Source organism: Agrilus planipennis, unplaced genomic scaffold (assembly GCF_000699045.2).
Source record: "Agrilus planipennis isolate EAB-ADULT unplaced genomic scaffold, Apla_2.0 scaffold224, whole genome shotgun sequence".
NCBI classification, from domain to species: Eukaryota; Metazoa; Arthropoda; class Insecta; order Coleoptera; family Buprestidae; genus Agrilus; species Agrilus planipennis.
In genome coordinates this window covers 496,643-502,489 of record NW_020439296.1, presented here as the reverse complement: position 1 = coordinate 502,489, position 5,847 = coordinate 496,643, and the positions used below count along the sequence as shown (strand labels likewise).

The 5,847-nt window shown below is 30.4% G+C and overlaps 1 long non-coding RNA gene across 4 annotated transcripts; it reads right to left on the bottom strand.

The window, feature by feature from the left end:
* Positions 1-1,511: 1,511 nt before the first annotated feature.
* On the bottom strand, positions 1,512-5,193 carry LOC108739543. 4 transcript variants are annotated; one of them, XR_003231900.1, is made up of 6 exons: positions 4,947-5,193; positions 2,782-2,891; positions 2,536-2,603; positions 2,032-2,314; positions 1,616-1,847; positions 1,512-1,546 (listed from the first exon to the last, which is right to left on the bottom strand). It is a non-coding gene; the product is annotated as an uncharacterized LOC108739543 (long non-coding RNA). The 4 variants fall into 4 exon arrangements; XR_003231899.1 differs by lacking the exons at positions 1,512-1,546; positions 4,947-5,193 and adding exons at positions 3,279-3,472; positions 4,223-4,299 and having other exon boundaries at positions 1,558-1,847; XR_003231898.1 differs by lacking the exon at positions 1,512-1,546 and having other exon boundaries at positions 1,558-1,847.
* Between the last annotated feature and the right edge of the window lie 654 nt (positions 5,194-5,847).

Genomic DNA, 5,847 nt, shown 5'->3' with positions numbered 1-5,847 from the left:
TTTATTTATTTAAATACTAAAGAACGATAATACAATGAAAATACATTTATTATTTACAAATATAATTTACATTTATTATAACAAAGTACAAATTTATTTCAAAAACAACAATACATCAATAAACAAAATATCGAAGATATAATACATTTTAACGACTTATAAAAGTTAAAAATAAAATACCTGTAAGAGAGACAAGAAAATCAATAAAATTTCAAAGAAAATACAATTACTATGCATAAACTGTCATACCACTATTATTTAAATGCAAGATTAGGGAGAAAAAAGCCTCCCTAACCTTCTGTGGCCTCCGCATCTCCCCTTATAGCCACCCTATCCACCCAAACGAACATAAATTTTGAAAGCGTAAACAAATAATTCATTTAATTTAACAATTATACCAAAAAATTAATTTAGAAAAATTTTAAATATCAACCTAAGTTGCAATTAAATAATATAATAGTTCATAAAGTAATAAACAAAATACCTGTAAAAGAAAGACAAGAAAACATCTGAAATTTCAAAGAAATTACAATAAAAAGCAAAAATGAAAATGATGTCTTCATTCTTCTTAGGAAATACCTCATAATCTGAAAGCGAATAGTGCAATTACAAGGACTAACGACAAATACTAATAGCTTTGGTAGAGAAGATAGAGATATGTTAAACTAGTACTACCACTTATATAAAAAATATAGAACTATGTTTAGCTCTACGATTACTACCAAAAAACATCTACAAACAAACATTAATTCAAATAAACTAAAAAAACATGCAAAATAAAAAACTAATTTGAATAAAGTGAACTTGATGAATTCTACTACATAGAGCATGCGAGATAGAGAACTATTTTAACTACGGGATTATCTTTGTCTTCTCCAACGTCGATCTGAAACAGATACGGTGGTAATAGATTAATAAGGAGCAATTAAAATTAATTATATCAAGTATTCTCACCTTAATTAACTGTAGACTGTAATGTTCCAGTTTGCAGGTGTGAAAAGCAAATCAAATCCAAGACGAGCGCCAATGCAGAAAATTTCTTATTTCAGTGGAATTCACATAAATCTTCAGTTGCTCTCACTCATCACTTGAAAATNAAGTCGTTCGGGGAGGCCCTCCCTAATTCCACAAGGGTGAGAAGAAACACACACGATAACGAAACGTTGAATCATGTAGAACTCGTAGGGTAAATGCAAAGCAATTTATAGTAAGAATATGCAGTAAGCTAAGCGAAGAGGTAAGCAAGAGACATGTTAGGCTATACTACAACTACTCAACGTGTTAGTAAGTACTACTACTAACTACACTACAACACTACTACTATTACAAAAAATAAATAAAAGAATCTACAATCAACAACTACTTCAAACAAAAAGAACAAAAATAAGCATGCAAAATAAAAATTAAATCAAATTAACTACAAAAAGACATGCAAAATAAAAAATTAATTTGAATAAAATGAACTTAATGAATTCTACTAGATAGAGCATGCAAGATAAAGAACTATTTCAGCTACGGGGTCATCTTTGTCTTCTCCAACGTCGATCTGAAACAGATACGGTGGCAAACAGATTAATAAAGAGCGATTAAAATTAATTATATCAAGTATTCCCACCTTAATTAATTGTAGACTGTAACTTTTTAAAGTTTGCAGATGTGAAATGCAGACTAAATCCAGAAGGAATACCACAGCACAAAATGTTGTTTCAGTAAATCTCCTGTTGCTCTCATTTATCAGTGGAAAATTAACTTCATGATGTTGCAAGCTGGAGACGAAAACAGCAAATCAAGAATATATAGTTCACAAAAGACAACACCACTTTAGTCTCTTTCATTTGTTGGATAATCTGCAGAAATGACAAAAACAACATATTAATTACATTGTTAATTAAGGAAGGCATTAAATACGCCTACGTAAAACAAAAAATTTACTGTAGAAAATAAGTAAATATCAAATTACAAAATGAAGACATATGTCATTTTATTCATAGATAAAAGTTAAAAGCTAGGTACAATAGAAATAATAGATACCCAATGATGTGAACAATAGATAGTTCCTAGACTACCTTAGATGCACGCTATCATCAATTTATGCTAAGGCCAATAGATGATAGAAGAGAAACCATAGATCCCAAGGATCGCCATTATTGTGAAAATTACCGTCAAAATAATAAACAACTGCTAACCTCCAGGATTATTGTAGACAGTAGGGAGTAGGGTGCTCCAGTTCTATTCCTAAACGTTGACAACGAAGAAATACACTGATGGTGAAATGAGCCAACACGCAAAACACAGAACATCACAGAAATTGCACCTTTCAAGTATAAAGGGAGGTTGTGGAGAGTCCAAGTTTCCAATCCTTATTTTTTGTTTCTTTGTGACCTGTTGAAATAATTTAATGTTAATTTCATCTCAAATATTATGTTATACAATATTAAGAACTGTAACTTCCACCAATTAAATAATAGAGTATGGAAGGAACTCTGTCATTAATTATTACAATTCAGAAGAAAATCACAACCACAGAAATTGCACCTTTCAAGTATAAAGGGAGGTTGTGGAGAGTCCAAGTTTCCAATCCTTATTTTTTGTTTCTTTGTGACCTGTTGAAATAATTTAATGTTAATTTCATCTCAAATATTATGTTATACAATATTAAGAACTGTAACTTCCACCAATTAAATAATAGAGTATGGAAGGAACTCTGTCATTAATTATTACAATTCAGAAGAAAATCACAACCACAAATGCAACTCCAGAAAATAATTAAAGATTTCTTACTCTTTCCACAAATGAATCTTTTCCAATCTCAAGAGAATAACATGAGTGGGGCTCCGCTTTTGCATATTCCAAGCCTTTTTGATCCACTGTCTCCATATTCATTTATTATTCTGTTAAAACAACTTAATATTAGTTATATGTTCACTATGTTTTTATCAATGATTTTAGCTATAAAACGAAAGAAATTTCTCACGACGTGGTCATCGATATGAAAAATCGATAGTCATCGCCTAAAACTATTTTCAAAATTCAATAATTCTAACAAAATCGTAATTCATCAGCAGCAAATAAACCGAGAATCTAAAAATTTACAGTAGATGAGTAGACATGCAACATGCCAAGATAGAATTCCATGTTGCAATACGAAACCAGCACGCCACCGAAGTCGTTCACACCAAAAAAATTTATGCAACGCTAATCGAACCCCATCAATTACTAAATATAAAAATTATTCCACACAATCAAATGAAAACCGAAGAACAATTAGGGCTAAATACCTTCAGGCGTTGTCTTCGTTTACGGATAGCAAAAAAGTCGACTCGTCTTCTCGAAGAGCGAAGACAAGATGACATAATCATTACTGAGCGAAATCGCCGGAAGATCCAAAGATGATAATACTTCCATCGATATTTATAAGACGTAGATTACAGGTTATGTAGGTGCGTTCAATTATACTAACTCAGTTTAATTCCTAAATAGAAACCGATTCACCGTTAAAAAAAAAAACACCCCAACAAAACTACTACAACACTAACAGAATATTTTGACTACTTATATCAATTTCTAAAAATTAATGCAATATTTCCAAGTAAATTAATTAAAAATAAAATTTACGTACATTCTTGGTGAACATATACATTACAAATGAAGATACTTGATTGACTGATAATTTGTTTATGACAAATTTCCAACAGAAAATTATGGTATTAACATTTAAAGAAGCTTTCTTTCTATCTTGCTGAACTACTGTTTTATTAACAAATTCATTACAATTGATGTTAATAATTTCTTACCATTTTTCTCCTGAATTCAGTTAAAAATTGATAATTTGTTTATAACGAATTGACAACATAAAATTATGGTACTAATGTTTAGAGAAGCTTTCTTTCTATCTTACTGAACAATAGACAAAGAACGAAAATTAACTTTGGTATTAAATAAAGACACCTAAAAGTAAGTAATAAAATACAATTTTAAAGTGGCGTAGTGTGAACTTAGAGATAAGTGAAAGGAAAAATAATAATTACACAAGGTACCATTATAAGAAGCAAAACAAGCATTTCTAATGCTCAAAATATTCTGCTCCTCATAAAGTCGAAATATACGCATTGTTTTTGTAATAGCTTATAAATAAATTTAATATAAACGCTGCATCACCTATTTTATACAAACTTCTATTATAAAGAACTCAATTTTACTCTAATTTTTAATAATTACTTACCAATTTATCGTCGTAAATCCTTCCATTAGCAACAGCATTGGTACTGCCTGTTTCCAGTGAACAAAAGGTATTCTATGCTTCATTCAGGGACTGCTACATCCTGGAGTGAAAAAGGACTAATATGACCGATATTCCATAGCAAATGGTATCCAGAATTTTAACAATGTTCCTCATTATCATAAGGTCGTCAGTCCTAAGACTGGTTGGACACATACCTCCACACTTTCCTATCCTGAACTAAACTTCGCATTTCNCCACTGTTTTATTAACAAATTCATTACAATTGATGTAAAATATTTTTTAAGATTTTTACCTTGAATTTAGTTAAAAATTGATAATTTGTTTATAACAAATTTCCAACAGAAAATTATGGTGTTAATGTTTACAGAAGCTTTCTTTCTATCTTTCTGAACAGTAGACAAAAAAGGAAAATTACTTTGGTATTAAATAAAGACCCCTATAAGTAAGTAAAAAAATACAATCTTAAAGTGGCGTAGTGTGAACCTAGAGAAAAGCGGAAGGAAAAATAATAATTACACAAGGTATCAATTATAAGAAGCAAACTAAGCTCTTCTTATGGTTCTGCTCCTCATAAAGTCAAAATATACACATTGTGTCTGTAATAGTTTATAAATAAATTTAAAATAAATGTTGCATCACTTATTTTATACAAACTTCTATTAGAAAGAATTCAAGTTTACTGTAATTTTTAATAATTACTTACCCATTCATCATTGTAAATCCTTCCTTTAGCAACAGCATTGGCACTGCCTATTTCCAGTGAACAAAAGGTATTCTATGCTTCATTCAGGGACAGCTACATCCTGGAGTGAAAAAGGACTAATATGACCGATATTCCATAGCAAATGGTATCCAGAATTTTAACAATGTTCCTCATTATCATAAGGTCGTCAGTCCTAAGACTGGTTGGACACATACCTCCACACTTTCCCATTCTGAGCTAATCTTTGCATTTCTCTAAAACTAGAACAACCCACATCCTTTACTATAAGTAATCCAATCTAGGTCTACCTTTACCTCTCTTAACTCATGTTTCTGCCTCTAATATGTCTCTGACTAGACCTTCATGCCTGAAAAGGTGTCCTACTAACCTATCTCGCCTATTTTTTATTGACTTCCATAGAGTCCTCTGTTCTGTCTTCTGTTCATCATCTGCCTATAACACCACATTTCGAACGCTTCTAACTTTTTCTTTTCCGCCGCGCCCAGTATCCATGTTCCTGTAAAATGAAATATTATGAGTGTTCAGACTTATGTATTTATTTAAAATAATATAATAATGAAATTATTACATAAAATTAATTTAGTTTGTGAGTGTAACTGGAGCATAAACATGGATGTTAAAATAATGCCAACCCCTTTTCCCTGTTTAAATTGAATAAATATTAAAATATGTATGCCATAATTGGGATGTATTCTTACCTTAATTGACTCCAAAATTGTTCAAGATAAAAAGTCAACAGCAAGAACAGTAGGTACCACAATAGACGAATTGCTTTTTCAGTAGGATTACATTAACTTCAATACTGTCTCACATTTATCGAGCAATCTGCATAAAAACAACATTAAAAATATATAAATATAAATACATAAAATTAATAAAA